The 18,985-nt window shown below is 41.1% G+C and overlaps 1 protein-coding gene across 1 annotated transcript in view; it reads right to left on the reverse strand.

Moving 5' to 3' along the window:
* Positions 1-18,985, reverse strand: part of LOC114652069 (probable tRNA methyltransferase 9B) — a 102,343-nt gene that overhangs the window by 66,473 nt on the left and 16,885 nt on the right. The gene's annotated exons all lie outside the window — the stretch shown is intronic.

Genomic DNA, 18,985 nt, shown 5'->3' on the forward strand with positions numbered 1-18,985 from the left:
TTACAGCTCCCTGAAATGAATGCGGCCCGGTTCAGCCTTAGCAACACTCTCTCTGAGCTCCAAGCAGGCCGGACAAATCTCTTGTGCTTGTGCTATATCCTGTAAACTTAAAGGCAGGGCACACCACTGGCTTTGTGCCATAGCCATACACACCACTCCAGTCATCTCTGGTATTCTTGACAAGGCATCGGGAACAATGTTGCTGCATCCCTTCCGGTAAAAAACTTTAAAAGTAAATGATTGAAGGTGCAATACCCACCGGGTAAGGCGTGATGACACTTTGGGTTGATTAAAAATATACGTCAGGGCATTGTGATCCGTATATACTTCGAATTCCACCCCTTCTAGAAAATGATGCCATTTCTCTATTGCCCAAACCACTGCTAAACACTCTTTTTCAGAAGCTGAATAGTTGAGTTCAGGGCCTCTCAGACTCCTAGATGCATAGGCAATCACTCTCTCCATTCCATCCATATTTTGCGTGAGGACTGCCCCGAGCCCTACATTGCTGGCATCAGTGTGTGCTTGGTAAGTTAACTGTTGGTCTGGTTGAGCCAGGATGGGCGGACATTGCAGTGCTGCCTTGAGTTGGTCCATTGCCTCCTGACACTCTGGGGTCCAGTTCCAGGAAATGTCTTTTTTTTTTTTCAAGTGGTTGAGCGGGGCTGCTATGTCAGCCATCCGTGGGATAAACTTATGATACCAGCCCACAAGACCAAGAAACCTTTGCAAACTTTTCAGATCAGAGGGTGGAGGGTAGTTTTGAATAGCTGAGGTTTTCTTAGGATCAACCTCAACGCCCTTTCCTGATACTACATGCCCTAAAAAATGAATCTGCGGTTGTGCAAGGCGACACTTCTTCACATTTAATGTCAGTCGGGCTTGCCCCAGCCGCTGAAAGACAAGGTCCAAATCCTGGAGGTGTTGGTGAAGGTCAGGGGAGAAAACAATAATATCGTCTATATAGACAAAGCATATCTTCCTGATCAACCCACGCAAAACCTGCTCCATCAAACACTGGAAACTTGCACCCGCATTCTTCAGGCCAAAAGGCAAGACCCAAAATTGGAACAAACCTTCTGGAGTGGAAACCGCAGTCTTATGTATGCTGCCTTCTGCCATTCGCACTTGCCAATAACCACTGCGTAGATCTAATGTACTAAAGATGGCTGCTCCGTGCAGGGATTCCAAAATTTCCTGTACCTGAGGCATGGGGTATGCATCTAAGAGTGTCTTGGCATTAAGTCCCCTGTAGTCCACACAGAATCTGTATGTACCATCTGCTTTCTTTATCAAAACTACAGGTGCCGCCCATGCTGACGATGAAGGCTCAATGATCCCTTGTTCCAACATCTTGCCGATATGTTCTTTAATAATCCCTTTTCTAAGGGGCGAGACTCGATAAGAGCGATGACGCACCGGAACCTCGTTCACCGTATGGATGTCGTGTGTAACCACCTGTGTTTCCCCCAAATTCTCCGTCCATACATTCGACCATCGGCGAAGCAGAGGTTTGACTTCATCCAGCTGGTTTGACACAATATCCGGATCTTTGGTCTCACAGGCCTCCACCTCTGCAGCATAAAACCCCAAGTATGCCCCATGCAGTTCTTCCTGGACCTTTGTAACAAAAGGATGTTCCCCACTGCATGGCACCAAGTATTTTCTATGATGGAAATGAATGGTCATCTTTACTGCAGTGATAGAGTCTAGGCCCAGGAGCAAAGGCAATGACAGGTGCGCATCCTCTAGGATATAGGTTTCCATCCTCCAAGCTACATTATGGAGTAAATACCACAGCGAGACCTTACCCAGGGCCCGGTGCTCAGTCCCATCGGCCATAATAAACTTAATGGTCGAGGTAGCCAGAAGTTTTTCGTTCTGTCTGGCTATTTTGTTCCACCAGCTTTTCTGCATCAATGTGAAATGGCTACCTGTGTCTACTACTGCGTCCACACACCAGCCTCGAATATGGACTGGGAGCACTAAGAGGGTAGCTAGAGTGGATACCACTGAGACACCTGCCTCAGTCTGTCCACCTTTTGATTGCTTGGCTGCCTTGGTGGTTTGGGTTTCCTTTTTACTGGCATGAACTTTCTCCCAGTAGCCCTTGTTAGATGCCCAATCACGTTCGACTGCACACCCGACCTTTACCAAACCATCCACGGTGGTCACAATCCCTCTCAGTCCCCCAGCCAAACGGGGGTTACAGGCATTTAATATTCGACGCACTACTTCCTCTTCCTTCATCTCGGGTCGCCATCTCAAACATAGAGCCCTATAGTCATAGGCAAAATCTCGGATGCTCTGTGTTGGAGTTTGAACCATGAGCCGAAGTTTTTCTTCTAATTCAGTTTCATAATCTTCTGGGAGAAACCCCTCCAGGAATTCCTTCTTAAAAGCATCCCTGGTGTGGATTGACTGTTTGCTTGCCTGCCACCAACTTTTCGCAGGACCCTTCAAAGAGGCATTAATCACCCCCAAAAGTTCATCTTCCCCCATTGGAGCAACAGACAGAAAAGCATCTGCCTGTTCAATGAAATTAATTATGTCCTCCGAGGTATATGACTCTCCCAATTTAGGAAACTCCATGCGAAGGGACGGTACGGCTGGCGGAGTATACGAATGCACCGTGCGGGCTGCCTCCCGGGGAGTGGAATGCGTGTTCACTGAACCAAAGGAACGCAGATTATTCCGCACTTCGCGCCGAAGATGTTCCTTCCATAGCTGATCACGCCTCTCCAGGCATTGCACAACATCCCGCTCCAGCCCAATAATCTGCTCCTCCACATATTCTCGCAGTTTTTCCATCGAGTCATCTATATAATTTCGCAAAGCGTCTTCACGGGATAAGGTGCTGTCAGCCATGGATGAGATCCGCTCGTCCAGCGCTTCAATCCGCTCCGTAATCTCAGCAAGCAGGGGCGGAGTGCCATCGTTATCCGCCTCATCAGATCCGGGCAAATCACTCAGGTACATCGATTAAAGCAGGCTCGCTCTCTCTCGGACGGCCGAATGTGCCCTCACCGTTACGTGGCGGCTACCGGCTACCACTTCCTCACACAAAGAGCCACTCGGCGGGGCGATCGCCTGCCCCGATTGCCCTAAAGACATCATGGATGATTAAAGGATGATTTTTAAAGAATGGACTAAAAGGAACCAAAATATGACAGATGCTTATAATACTTCCTCAGAGAGGGCACCACTCTGTAGCAACCGCACAATACGGATACGCGATTCCTACACTTCACCACCCGTACAGGGGGTGGACGATGTTTGAAAGCATAAGAGCACAACCATATTCGGTCCTCGTCCCCTCTTGCCACGATCCCCTTCTTAACAATTTGCAACAATAAAACACAACAGGAAATGGAACAGAAAAAATATATTAACAGGTGCTGCTACATAAACTTAACCGGTGCCTGAGTGCTCCTTAGTGAACCCTTTCCCCAGACGCCCTCCCTGGCGCCCCATATACTAACCCCCGGTTTGACACAGACAAAAGAAAAAGAAAAATAAATAATGAGAAAAAACTGTTCTTTGATACGATTAGTTTCACTGAGTCCAAAGATATGGAAAACACGAAATCCTGCAGTTAGTTCCTCCTGGAAGCAGGAAACACAACCGTCCTTTAGCGGGACGGCTTCTCTGCGGACTATCACGAAACGAAATTCAGGAATCCGACTCACCAGACGGGAGCACCCGGAGAACACCAGACACTGGCCTCTTCTCGGGGATTCGTCCTTAAAATATTTCTTCGGGGTGGCCACCCATGAAAAGCAGACGTCCCTGTGTGAAGTAAAATCCTGAATAGTTCTAGAGTGTAGATAGTCGCTGCGATGCCTTGAAAATTGTGTCTTTGTTCTTCCTCCTTACTTTCTCCTTCTTTTCTTGTTCCGCCATTCCCCTTAAAAAGAGAAAGTTTCCTGCCGAAATCCTTGCTTCTCTCGGTTGTTATGGCAACCATACGCCGGCATCAGGCAGCTGGAAAGTGTACTCGGGCGGGATCCTCCCAGAACGGGACATCACCAATGGTGCCTGAAGGGCTATTTAAAACACCCTCCCAGTCAACATTAAGAAGTGACGGACAATTCAGAAGGCTAACCCGACTGTCCATTATGTAGCCTTGCTACAGACGAACACATAGAATACAAAGCATTTAACATGTTACTTTAGTTATGATGGGATTTGAGAAATTAGTAAATCAAAAGATTTTAAGATGAAGTTTATGACGTTCTACTTTAATGCATGTATGCATTAATGGAAATATAAATTATAATAGTCATATTTAAAACTTTCTTTTGTCAAACCAAAAGTGAGTACCAAAAATTAAGTCAAGAGATGAAAGCCTTAGTCAAAAACCAAAGACAAAATATAGAGGTAATTAGCAAAAGTTTCTTTGGAAGAAGGGGTTTGTTATCCACAGTCTTACATTGGGAAACGTGTCAGATTGCTGACCTTTAAATCCAACATGTCACAATGTCGTGAATACAAACTCTGAGGATGTGTCCCTGACAACCAGGGGGGTATTTTCTATATGTCGATTAAATCATCCGAGATTAGATGCCTCATCTTGGATGAGTTAATGCCAGTGAAACTCATCCGGGATAAGTTGGTTTTTCAAACGCAGCCGTGTAGTAGATTAGTCTAGCTGGATCTAATCATCCGAGATGAATGCGCGCGCCTGCACTCATTGAAAAGCCCATATACTGTATATTGAGTCTAGACAACATGATCAGCAAGTCTTTGATAGGCTGTAACAAAATGATGAAAGAACAGGCGCATTTTTTTCACACAAGTGGAGCAGGACCTTTTATTCGAAGGACATAAAGAATTTCAAGATTTAATATGCACAAGGGGTAACAAAAAGCAAAAGCAGCCCAAACCAGAAAAGATGGCTGGCAAAAAGTGGCTGACAAATTAAATGCTAAGTAGTGTACATTGTTCTTACTGAATGCAGCGTTTCATTTCCTATGTGTCAGATTTTATTATTTAATATGTCATAATTCCAGATCGGCGGCATGGTGGCGCAATGGGTAGCGCTGCCGCCTCGCAGTTAGGAGACCCAGGTTCACCTCTCGGGTCCTCCCTGCGTGGAGTTTGCATGTTCTCTCAGTGTCTGCGTGGGTTTCCTCCGGGTGCTCCGGTTTCCTCCCACAGTCCAAAGACATGCAGGTTAGGTAGATTGGCGATCCTAAATTGTCCCTAGTGTGTGCTTGGTGTGTGGGTGTGTGTGTGCGTGCCTTGCGGTGGGCTGGCGCCTTGCCTGGGGTTTGTTTCCTGCCCTGTGTTGGCTGGGATTGGCTCCAGCCCTGTAGTTAGGATATAGCAGGTTGGATAATGGATGGATAATTCCAGATCAAACGTGAGCACAAGGAGAACATGGGAACAGGTTAAAGTGAAGTACAAGAATATACTTCAAACTGGTAAATATTGGTATATAACTATTTAAAGCATTGTTGACATAAATAATCATATATAATATAAAAGAACATTAATTTTAAAGCTAATAAGAAGGCAGACAAGAAAAAAAAACAGGTGGAGGTCCACGTGGTCCAGACCTAACCCCTGCAAAAGAGTATGTCCAGCAAAATGCCGATCGCCCTGTTTCTGAGGGCATTCCAGGGGGAAGCTCCTCCCCAGAACCAGTGGCAGGATGCAGTGGTCACTTCATTTCAGGTAAAGGATGGTCATTGCATATATTTGTCCTCAATGTGTGCCATAGGTATGTTCCATATAGCCCTCATTTTTTTGTTGGGTCAGTTGCAGAGAATGTCATATCCCTAGAACTTGAGTCTGACCAACGAGATATTGACAAAGGTCAAATATTTGATGAAGACACTGTGTCTGATTATTCGTCAGGAGGAGAAGTACATTTTCCAAATAATGTTTGATCAAACTTCACTCTGATCAGTCCCATGTGCCCCAATCACATTTGGAAATCCTGGGTAATGAGAATGTTAGGCTGATTTGGAGATTCTTCATGGAACTCTGGGTGTTTTTGCCTGTGTATTACCTACCTGCAATGGCATGAAACGCCTCTATTATTGTCTGCACACGCAGGTGTCCAAGAAACACTATGAAAACCCAAAGGAAATCTTTCAGAGCCAAGCAGACTTAACGAATTGCCTGGAAAACTGCACTTTTAGATAGATTTTCCGCATCGCCTACAGTATATGAAAAAAATGCCGCTTGTAAAAAACCTCAAAGCAATGCATACTGTCTGTGTGGTTGTGAGAGCCTGACTTCGCCAAGTTTGACTTCGAATATAAGGTGCTAATAAATATTTCCCCTCGGCTAAAGCGGTATCTTTCGAAAAGAATTTCCTCTGGGAGCAATAAAGGATCTTGCCGATCGCGCAAAACCCTCTCTATATGAAATTCTTTTCTTATAATTTGCACATTGATATCAATTGGTTGCTCATTCATGAACGGTGAAGCCATGACTGAATGAATTCCATGCATGGACACTGATTAAGTGTGTGAGCTAATTCTTGTTTACATTGAACAAACCTGCTCCGAGCAGGTTTGAGGATTTTGATGTGCTGCTATGACAACACATCCAGCAAGAGTTTCAAAAAACTGACAGATCCAGGATCAGGCCAAATCGTCAACAATTACATCCGGCTAAATGAGTAATCCACGTACGAAAAATAGCCCCCAGGTGAATAATCAGACACCGTGTCTTCATCAAATATTTGACCTTTGTCAATGTGTCGTTGGTCAGACACAGGTTCTAGGGATATGACATTCCCTGCAACTGACCCAACCAAAAAAAAGAGGGCTATATGGAACATACCTATGGCACACATTGAGGACAAATATATGCAATGACCATCCTTTACCTGAAATGAAGTGACCACTGCATCCTGCCACTGGTTCTGGGGAGGAGCTTCCCCCTGGAATGCCCTCAGAAACAGGGCGATGGGCATTTTGCTGGAGAGCCAACTCTTCTGCAGGGGTTAGGTCTGGACTGTGTGGACCTCCACCTGTTTTTTGCTTGTCTGCCTTCTTATTAGCTTTAAAAGTAATGTTTTTTATATTATATATGATTATTTATGTGAACAATTCTTTAAATAGTTATATACCAATATTTACCAGTTTGAAGTATATTCTTGTACTTCACTTTAACCTGTTCCCATGGTCTCCTTGTGCTCACGTTTGATCTGGAATTATGACATATTAAATAATAATGAATCTGACACATAGGAAATGAAACGCTGCATTCAGTAAGTACAATGCACACTACTTAGTGTTTAATTTGTCAGCCACTTTTTGCCAGCCGTCTTTTCTGGTTTGGGCTGCTTTTGCAGTGTTACCCCTTTTGCATATTAAATCTTGAAATTCTACATGTCCTTCGAATAAAAGGTCCTGCTCCACTTGTGTGAAAAAAAATATTCCTGTTCTTTCATCATTTTGTTACAGCCTATCAAAGACTTGCTGATCATGTTTTTTAGACTCAATATATATGGGCTTTTCACTCAGCACGGGCGTGCGCATTCATCTTGGATGATTAGATCCAGCTAGACTAATCTACTACACGGCTGCGTTTGAAAAACCGACTTATTCCGGATGAGTTTCACCGGCATTAACTCATCCAAGATAAGGCATCTGATCTCGGATGATTTAAGCGACGTAGGAAAATACCTCCCAGGTCAGAACGGAAAGAGGCAAAATAAAACTTAAGAGCAAAACGAGAAGCAAAGTGAAAGGAGTTAAAAAAAAACAATGAATCAAAACCTGACACTAGAGCTTGTTTATTTGAAAGCTAACTAATGCTAGAATTCTTTTTAATGAATTTAATCCAACTGAGGGGTGAGACATGCTGAAACCAACACTATGCTTACATTGTCGGGTCCTGTGATGTAATCGATATAACGATTATGGTCACACGATTGTCTCTTATTGTGTCAAGTAAACAAAGAACAAGACAGGAAATAAAAAATAAAACTTTCTCAAAATAAATTAAAACACAAGCAAAACCTCCAAAATTGGATTTCAAACAATACAAAACCATAAAAATATACATATATACAGCATTAGTTATAATAAATGTCAATGGTTTGAAGGTATAAAGGATATTAGCACATCATTTATAATAGCCCAACATTGTGGATATCAACTAAAAAAATCAGTAGGGAATGGCCCATACAGTACATGTAAAGTTCATTTAAGTAATACTGTAGGAAGTCTGGAAGATGGCCACGATAATAGTGCACGACTGGCACTTGAGGGGGTGGATTCACTCCTGCTAAATGATGTGAGAGTAGGGGTGAACCAACGTGTGGACTCCCACCTTAAGGCCGTGCAGTGGTAGTGGATGGGAAACGGAGCAAAGCTTGGCGTGGCACCCAACTGAATGTCGAGGCACTGGTAACAGAGACCCAAGCCATGTTATGGTTAACTGCACTAGTTGGTGAACGTCTCCTCTGGGTCTAGAGATCCTTTCTGGATTAAGTTGAGGAGATATCAGTTTATAGACAGGAAACACTGGGGCTCAGGATTAGTTTTTAAAGGTCAGCTTGTGCCTGAGTTTTAACCTCATTTTTATTTTTGTATTGGGTGTTTTAACCTCTACATTTCACTTCTTATTGGATTATTTATTGACTCATTTTTGAAGCACTGCAATTTTGTTTTTTTTTTTGCTTTTTTTGTAAATAAAAGCACTTCAGCACTTTGCATCAATCCCTATCTGAATGTATTTGTCCTCATTTGCCCAGCTCATCCTCAGGTATGTTATCGACAGTTCCAGGTTCAAGAGGATCCCAGAAGCAACCTTGGGTTTGTGGAGCCAACCCAGACTGTCACAAAGGTAGGTCAATTTTTTCAGAAGTTATCATTGTGCAAATGTTTAATCAGGCACACACAAACAGATACACACACAGAATCCATTCTAAAATTAACTTTTCTTAATATTTTAACAATCGCAGAATCAGAATCTGAACTTAACCCGAGGAAGGAATCTTTGACTACTTCACCAAACTTCCGTTTATATGGAAATAAAAAGATTTGTGATGTAGTAGTGGCGTTTTGGATGAAAGGTTATTAGGTTTGGGCTAGAAGGGTTTGACTAAGATTTCTGGTTACTGTTTTTTTTGTGCTCATCATTTGATTCGTTTATAACTTGTGGTATTTGACCCCTGCTTGTTTCTTGACTTACATTTCACTTCTCACAATCCTTTCCTAAACTGAAGGTTTTCTGCATCCTTTAGTTTATAAGAACAATGCACTTCTAGTGAGTCTACTGTAACCACTTTACATTTACAAACATTGGCATGGCTTTGACTGAAGAAGTAATTATCGAAGAAAGATGAAGACATTCCCTCCAGAATGCATAAACATTACTCTAAAATTATAATTTGCAGATACTGATACAGGCATACTCAAATTATAAATTAACCAATAAATACCTGCACTTGATTTCTCTTATAAAAGTGCTGCCAGTGGCGTAGGAAGGCGGGTGCGGTGGGTGCGGCCCGCACCAGGTACCAGCTCTGAGGGGGTGACAAAAAATTTCTGGTTTTGTATTAATGCGCCTTTTTGTTACATAAAATAACATGTCAAATAATTTACATGGGCTTTAACAATCCCCAATTGCAGCAAATTGCGGGTGAACGATGTGATGCTGTAATGATTTAGTATTATTGTGTGGTGCGTGGGGGGAGGGGGTGTTCTGTCCCGTTTCTTTTGAACTGTGCTGGTGCTCAAGTAAACAAACAACCGGACCTGTGACTCATTGTCTCATCCCTGCCACAAATATATCATCACCCTAAGTTGTTCTGTGCAACAAGATGATATTTTTAACCCGAACATCATAATAATATAGTTGGCGCGAAACGTTTTAAACAGTGGGGTGGGTAGGTATTGTCCGCTCAAGAACCGACCATAAAGTAAACGAGTTTACTTTAAGATCGTTCTACGAGCGAACGGACAATATCTCCCTCCCCATCCCACTATCTTAAGGTCCCTATATATACGAGCCGGGACACACGACGAAATCATGTGTCACAATTCTGGTTAATTGGCGATTTGGCGTAATTTTTGGTGACAAATCAGAGGCCAAGAAGGGGCAGTATTGGGAAATTATCATTGGTGTTCTCTTGATTTGGCTCGTTATTGCCTTTATTTTACGTCGCCAAGACAGTATTTTTAAACGTATTTTTTTCTAATTTTTCAATGCTTCTTCGGTTTTTCCTTGAAATTTATGTTGGAAATCTATGGTAACTTAAACGAGTGCATAATTTATTGTTCCAATTTCGATGTATTTTTCAAGATGTGCTGTTCATAAGACTTCAATAGTGATACCGTTTTTGGCGATTTATTCCTTATTAATAAAAAGGCATTTTACTTTTTTTTTATTCATAAAAAATTATTTACAAAATAATTAACATTATGCCATCTTTACTTAACCAATTGAATAAAAAAATTGCTTTCTCAATAAATTTCATTTTATATTTTGGTGGACATGGGGGTGACAATTTTAAACTCCGCACCGGGTGCCACCAGACCTTGCTACGCCACTGAGTTCTGCAGCCCTCCATGAAGAGTCTGACATTCCTAATTTAAGTGAAAATGAAGGACAGATATTCAGCTGTGAATGATTTGTCTCCCTGTTAAATTAACTTTATTATTGCTTGTATACCACAACATAATTTGTTACCCAGTGGCTGTGGTTATAGGTTTGGACACCACCTCTGTGTGACTGTGAGTGAGACCTTTACCCTTCCTATGTTACATTTGCACATAATTTTGCTATACTTACTATTACAGAGTTTTAGTAATGGCATTCATTACATGATTGTGCTACATAAAATAAAGATTACTTTCTTTGTTAACTCCCTTGTGAAAGACAGTCAAATTTAGACTGATCATAAACTTACCATAACAAGTAGAAAACCCAAACCTTGGAATGATTTGCCAGAAAATATCTTGGGATTTAAAAGAAGCTCTTTTTCAGTCTAATGTTCTATGCAACACCACTGAAGTATTAGATTTCATCTAATTATTATTCATATTCATTAATGGTATATTTGTGTTGCTTTTCTTATTTCTTTTTTATTGCTTATACAAAGCTATTTAAATAAAATGTATAATTATTATCACTGTGTGCCACCTCCCCATTTGACCAGGTAATTTTTTGAAGCTATGGAGCATATCTTCATACAGTACTAGATAGAAGAAGCAGTGCCACTACAATCTAATGACCTGCCACACATATCGTTCTTGCTCTTTCAGATGTTGCCTGCTCAGTTTTTGTCTTGTATCCTAAGAATGTCCAGGGCAGGCTTTGGTTAACCAACTCGTAGGTTTGCCAGTTTTACAAAACTCCATTTTTATGCTTCTGAGCCATTGATGTGTAATGTATTTCTTCAATGCCATTTTAGTCTTTGCTTCAATTTCTGAAGAAGTTTGTGATTGGGAAGCACTAAGACCTAAGTGAAGATCACCATCTAAAACATACGTTATTCTCATGTTGCCCTGTAAGTGGATGAATATTGAAGAATTGCAAATTGTGTATTCCTCTTTAAAAAAAAAAGAACTCTTTCAAGGATTCTGTTCAAATCAGACAATTTATGGAAGCTGTGACATTGACTCTGGGTACTTTGTTGCCCTGAGCTACCAGAAGGTAATAAAGGGCTATTCATGACAGAGGGCCAATGGCAAACAAATTGGGAGGCATCCTGGATAACTATTGGATAAACAAATTTGGATCCTTGGATAATTACCTTGCTGAAAAGGATGCTTTTTGAAAAGTGCCTGATAAAGAAAGAATGCTTGATAAAGAAAAAAGTGCCTGATAAAGAAAGTGTTTATAAATCAGACATCTTTACCTTTACTATATATACAGTATTTACACCTAGCTGTTTTTTTTACAACAAAATCATAGAAATTATATTTACTTTCATCTGGACCTGAGCCCTTTGAAGTGTATTGTAATAAGAAGAGGCAATATTGTGACAAAACACTAACAAACACACTGGACCTTCGTAGACAATGGTAACTTGGAGTCTTGCTCTATCCCAGCAGCTTTGGGCGCAAGGCAGAAACCAACTCTGGGTGTGGTTTTAGTCAATCATACACACACGCACATGCACACATTTACACTTATGAAGCCAGTTTAGAGTAACTAATTAACTGGCACATCTTTGTGATGTGGGAGGAAGCCAGAGCACCCAGAGAAAACTCTATACAGACATGGGGAGAACATGGCAACTTTACACAGACAGCATCCAGGACTGCAGAGCCGTGTGGGGCCAGTCAAGTTTCTCAAATGAAAATACACGTCTGGGTGCAACTCGTTAAAAAGTTTGGGTAGCACTTTTATAATAATGCATAGCATTATTATGCATTTAGAGTAGTATTCTATCTATCTATCTATCTATCTGTCTATCTATCTATCTATCTATCTATCTATCTATCTATCTATCTATCTATCTATCTATCTATCTATCTATCTATCTATCTATCTATCTATCTATCTATCTATCTATTCCTCAAAATCAATAGGCCCCTGACATTTTACTGTGCTAATAATTGTGTCAAGTTTAATTAGGAATAAAAGGTTCATTTTTTAATTATTATGTCCTTGGATGCACATTCTGATATTTCATAATGACATTCAGACACACATAATGACAGAAATCACTGTGAAAGTGGTCAAGTTGTGTTAAGGAATGCCTAAAATTTGTAAATTCATTGAAAATTTTAAGTTAAGATGTTGACAACATTACAATATTTTAAACATTTAATATTTTAAATATACAGTACAATATGTAGTTCATATAGAAAATAAAAGGACAGGTGAAAAAATAGTTTAACAAGTTAATATCTTCTTCCATATTCAAAGTATATTGTTAAATGTACTGGGCCAAAAGTGCCTATAATGAGTATTTGCTCCCTTTGGAAGTTTTCACATTTTATTGTTATACAACATTGAATCCCAGGGGAATTGGCTATTTTGACATCATTCAATAGATTAAGACTGTTTAATGTCAAACTGAAAACAAATCTCTGCTAAGTAATCTAAATTCCATCCATCCATTATCCAACCCATTATATCCTAACTACAGGGTCACGGGGGTCTGCTGGAGCCAATCCCAGCCAACACAGGGCGCAAGGCAGGGAACAAACTCCGGGCAGGGCGCACACACACACACACACACACCAAGCACACACTAGGGACAATTTAGAATCCCAATGCACCTAAACTGCGGGGAGAACATGCAAACTCCACGCAGGGAGGACCTGGGAAGCGAACCCAGGTCTCCTAATTGTGAGGCAGCAGTGCTACCCACTGCGCCACCATGCCACCTTGTAATCTAAATTGATTACAAATATAAAACATAAAACAGTTGAACATATAAGTATTCACCCCCTTCAAGTCAGTATGTAGTACATGTACCATCGGCAGCCATTACAGCCTTGAGTCTGTGTGCATAGGTCTCTATCAGCTTTGCATAACTGGACCTTACAATTGTTACCCGTTCTCCTTTGCAAAATTTCTCAAACTCTGTCAGATTGCTTGGGGATTGTGAGTGAACAGCCTTTTTCAAGTCCAACCACAAATTCTCAATTGAAGATCTGGACTCAGATTTGGCCACTCCAGGACATTACAATTGTTGTTTTAAAGCCATTTCTGTGTAGCTTTGTCTTTACAATTGAGGTCATTGTCATGATGGAAAACAAATCTTCCACAAAGGGACAGGTTTCTTGCAGACTACATCAGGTTTTCCTCCAAGATTTCCCTGTATTTTGATACATTCATTTGACCCTCTAACCTCACAAACCTTCCAAGGCCTGTTCTGGAGAAGCATGGTGTGTTTTTGGTAATGTGCATTGTTTAAATGTAGTACTTATTCTGATGGCTAAAACGTTCAAGTTTAGTCCTTCTTCCAGCTGACTTTAGAGCCTGAAACATCATTATAGTTTTTGACGGAACATAGCTTAACAGTTTTGTATCATAATACTCCAATTAAAATAAATGCTTTTCTGTGGTCTATCACAGAGCAGACCTACACACACCCACACTGGCACAATCAACGGTAGCATCAGCATTCTAGGAAATCCAGAAGAACATGGGAAGAACATACTTTTTATGTTCCTTACTTAGCACTGCTAGACGGCCAGCAAAAGTAAGGACATGCCCTCCATTTTAGTGGGTCTGTGGCATGTGTATTTTAAATAAATAGTGTAGGTGCCATGACATAAGGACAGGCATCCTGGCTGTGATAAACATAGGACTCATACCCAGCCAGGAAACCATAATTGAAGGAGCAGCTCTACGAGGTCACCAGGAGCAGCTCCTTCCCCCATACAACAGGTGTCAGTGTTCCTCAGGCCTGGATCACTTTAGGACACCTGCAGGGTGGCACGGGAGTTGGAGTCTGGAGACTCAGCACTGCTGGGGTCTTTCAGAACCGTCAGAGGGTGCTGCCAAGGCAGGACTGCCTGGTTCATGTACGACCTGGAACTACTTCAGAGGACTGAGACAGGAAGTCAGAAGCAGTTTTTGGTTCGTCTTTAGAAGAGAGCCCATCACCACATCTAGATCAAGTCAGAGTATGGATGGAGCAGTCAACACTCAAGTGGAGGACGGAAGGAGGAAGATTAGGTTTGATTTATTTGTGGCTGATCTTGGAAAGGGTAATTATTATGACGGTATTATGGATGAATAAACATCTTTTATTTTTTCCTAGAAACATGTTGAAGTGTCTCCAGAGGCAGATGCAGGTTGGGCGATCCCTCATCCACATGCACACGTGTAGGATTGACCCATTCCCTCATTAGCAATGGAGCAATGATTGCCATACCTGCATCTCACAGGGTTTAAATGAGATCTAAGGCACAAGAAAGAAAAGGAGTGGAAAAAACAGAGAAGGGTCTAACTGCAGCCTGTAATACCTATGACATAGGTCAGGTAATGCCTGCTACGTCAATCATGAAACGCTGTTTGAGTCGGATAACCTTCCCACAACCCCAATCTTAATCATAGTGTGACGGGGCCCTAATGTTAACAATAGTGTGATGTGATGGGTGTTTCGTGACTGACATTGAGGGTTTTCGTGATGTTGGGGTATTTATTACATGACTGACTTGATAGGTACTGGGGTCTGCAATTACACTCTGTTGATGAAACGAGCAACAAAAAAAAACACAACAATGAGTGAGCACAGTGTCAGATGCCTGAGAACCAGCTTGAGAAAGAGGAGGCAGAGCGGAACGTTTGTTTGCAGAAGAGTCAACGAACGGTGCTCTAGGGGAGAATTGTTAAAAGCTGTTTTACTGGAGGAGCTGGTACAATGGTAGTGGAGTTCACCTTAGGGATCCAGAGGACAACAGGAGAGTGTGACGGAAGACAGGAGGACAGCTGGCTCTGAGTGGTCTGGCAGACGGCAACAGAGGCAGCCAAGACAGTAGACGGATGGGAGGACTGCAGCTGATGATGTCTCCCCGCTTTGAGCAAGGCATTGGGTAAGCTGGGGAAACAGCAGAGAGGAGGTTGTGCAGGGCACAGTTAGAATGATGAAGAGAGTTGTAAGGACCCAATGACTGTGTTTTTTATTATGGTTTTATCATCAGATTATTTATTGAATTTTAAGTCACAAACTGTCACGGATTTTATGGATTTATTAATTTATTTGAAGATCTTTTTTTTTTGCACTGTACTTTGGACACTGTTTGTTTTGTAATAAAAGCATTCCAACAATTTGCAACCAAACCCTTGCTGACTGTGTGTGTTCTCATTTGCGCAGCTCATCCTTGGGTCCTATCCTATCGACTAGCATATCGACTGTTCCAGGTTCAAGAGCTACCCAGAAGCAACCAGGGAGTGGACTGTCATGTGGGCTGCTCCCAAAAGAGCAAAGTGACAGGGGTGAGGGATAAATACAAGTGCACAGTCACCAAAAAAGGGAAAGAGTTTAGATAAGAAATAAAGTGGATTGTGATAAGAAAAGATAGCATCAGCGGATAATGAGGAAAGGGACTGAAAAATAAGCACAATGTGAACTAATTTACTGTTTCAATACAGTTTTGGATTTACGGTTTTGTTTCCTGTAAACCAGAGACACAGTAATTGGTAGGCTACCAGTTATAGCATCATAAATAAACACAAGACAGCTCTTTTTGGACTCATCCAGAAAAAAGGCTCATGTGTAGCTCAATTGGTAAAGTTTTCACAATACACTCTACCCATCATTCTTTATTGATGTACTTTGTCTGCATATCATCCTTCTAAAATACAGTCCTCCTTCCCATCATTCTTCTGAAATTTACTGTGTAATAATAACTAATAATAGCTTCTTGACCACTGATACCATGACAGATTATTAGGTTATTAATAAGCCTATTTTTTTCCCATGTAGATTTTTTAAGACTAAATGAAACTCTTTCAATACTGCAATACAGAGTGGAAAAGCATAAAACTGTATGTGTTAGACCAAATATATTCATTAAGGGCATGGTTCAGATTTTTTTCCTTTACCTTTCAGTTAGAATGTTCCTATTTTGTAAAAACAAAGTTGTCGTGGCAAACTGGTAATTTGATCTTTCTACTGATCAGGAAGAACAGTTAATCACTAAATCCTGAGTTGCAACTTACAAACATGGAGATAATGCTGCCAAATTCTGGCACTAATAAGTATCCTCACATCTGATTTAGAATCCATCAAGTTTCTTACAAAATAAATAAATGAATAAATTCTACTTATATTACAAGAGTGGCAAGGGGCTAATTTATACGGTAACAAGGGTCCGGGGTTCTCGGTTTTATTTCCACCCGGGCCACTGACTTTGCAGAGTTTTTCTCACATTTTGTAAGCTTCTTTCCATCCACATTTTAATGATTTGCACAGGAGGTTACTTGGCAACTTGAAACTGGCTCAAATTGAACAAGTGTGTGTATGCACTGCAATGGACTTGTGTCCTTATGCTAGATGACGTTTGGCTGTGGGTCGCGAAGAACCTCTGAAGTGCTTTAGCCAAGAAGTGCAAATGTTTTAAAGCAGAGATCAAAACAAAACCAAGAAATGAATAGCATTTTGAGTGAGCTAACACATTGTCCGAAGTTAGACAATTGGTCTGAATTCCAGGACAAAGTCAAGATCTGAGAAAATATTTGTTAAAATCATAGTCAAAAAAGTAAAACAGGAATTCAGTAACAAAAGATTAACCTTAAATTCAACAATTTACTAAGACAGAGCTTAATTTTTATAGTTGTACTCTTCCAAGGTGGGTGTCGACAAAAGTCGACATCAAGGGGTAGAATGCTACAGTGGATTTCTTATATCTTATATCTGCAAGATGGGAAATAAACTGAGGCTTGCACAGTTAAGGCATCCATTCTCCTCACAGCACAGAATCAGATACCAGTCATCACTCTCACTTGCCAAGCAGCCAAACTGAACATCCATCCATCCATTTTCCAACCCGCTGAATTCGAACACAGGGTCACGGGGGTCTGCTGGAGCCAATCCCAGCCAACACAGGGCACAAGGCAGGAACCAATCCCGGGCAGGGTGCCAACCCACCGCAGGACACACACAAACACACCCACACACCAAGCACACACTAGGGCCAATTTAGAATCACCAATCCACCTAACCTGCATGTCTTATAAATCAGGGATGGGGTATCTCCTGCCCACAAGCCATTTCCTAGATTGGATGTTACAGTGCCCTCCACAATGTTTTGGACAAAGACAGATTTCTTCTGGATTTACCCACAGTTTAAAATTACAAATCAAGCAGTTCAGATGTGATTAAATTGCATATTGCAGACTTTCATTTTAAGGGTATTTGCATACATTTTGGTCACACCATGTAGAAATCACAACACTTTTTCTACCTGTTCCACCCCCTGTTCACCATAATGGCATTTTATATCCATGTTGTTTGCTGTTTTCATAAAGCCATAACTTTACTAACTGTAATTTCTGTAAGCAGAAATTGTAGTCTTGGAAGAACATGTTGCCAAATGCTGTGCGTTTTCTTTCAAATGCAGTTTTCTAATTACCCAGTTGGCTACCATAGACCTATTGCAGTTTCATCATCCAATTGCTATTACAAGTGATTAATGATTTGACGATTTAATGTGAAAAATGGCAAAAGCAGGGAATATCATGAATATCATGTTTTTCAACAAAAAAGCAGGGAGGATTACTTCTTTGCGAAAGTGAAAAACAAACCAGTATGCCAAATTTGCAAAGGGGTTTTCATCATCCTCAAGAAAAGGAACAGTGACAACCGAGAAAATCAAGGTGCTTAGGAATAATCAGGCTGCCCAATATACCAACACCTTACAACCTAAAAAGGAAATGGATAGTGACATAGAGGCCAGATATGTTGTAAGTGAATTTATCGCTAAAAAAATGAGGCCTTAGTCAAAAGGCAAGCTTGTAAGGAAAAGTGCTGTTACTGCTGCACAAATACGTTCCCCAGAAAAGCTTAAATTGTTTTAGAGTGTTAACTGTGTCTGACTGTATTGGTGACGTGTTATGAAGCATTGAGAAGTCCCTGCCAGATTCTGCCACCAGTTTCGAGTTTTACTCATTCACTTTAGAAGAGACAGCAGACACAATGAACACTAGGCAGCTACTGATTTTTGTGCGAGAGTTTAGTAAGAGTTTTGAGATGCAAGAAGATTTGCTGTCATTGATCACCATGAACAACAAGTAGAGGTGAGGACATTTTCAAAAATAAGGTAATAATGACAATGTAATCATATAGTTTATCAGTGGGAAAACTACAATTAGCTTGACAAGTGATGGTGCACCAGCCATGGTGGGGCCTGAGAAGGATTTAGTGAACAACATCTGGAAAGAAAAGGATACTACTTGGTCTGGATCTGAACAACTTAGTTATGTGTCATTGCATCATTCATCAAAGTTGAACAATGTTGTGTCACATGGCATTTCCTGCATTGCCTTCCTCAAAAGTAAAGGTCTGAACTGCCAATCAAAAGAATTGTTGAATAGTTTAATAATCAGG

Source organism: Erpetoichthys calabaricus, chromosome 5, assembly GCF_900747795.2.
Source record: "Erpetoichthys calabaricus chromosome 5, fErpCal1.3, whole genome shotgun sequence".
In the NCBI taxonomy this organism is placed as follows: Eukaryota; Metazoa; Chordata; class Cladistia; order Polypteriformes; family Polypteridae; genus Erpetoichthys; species Erpetoichthys calabaricus.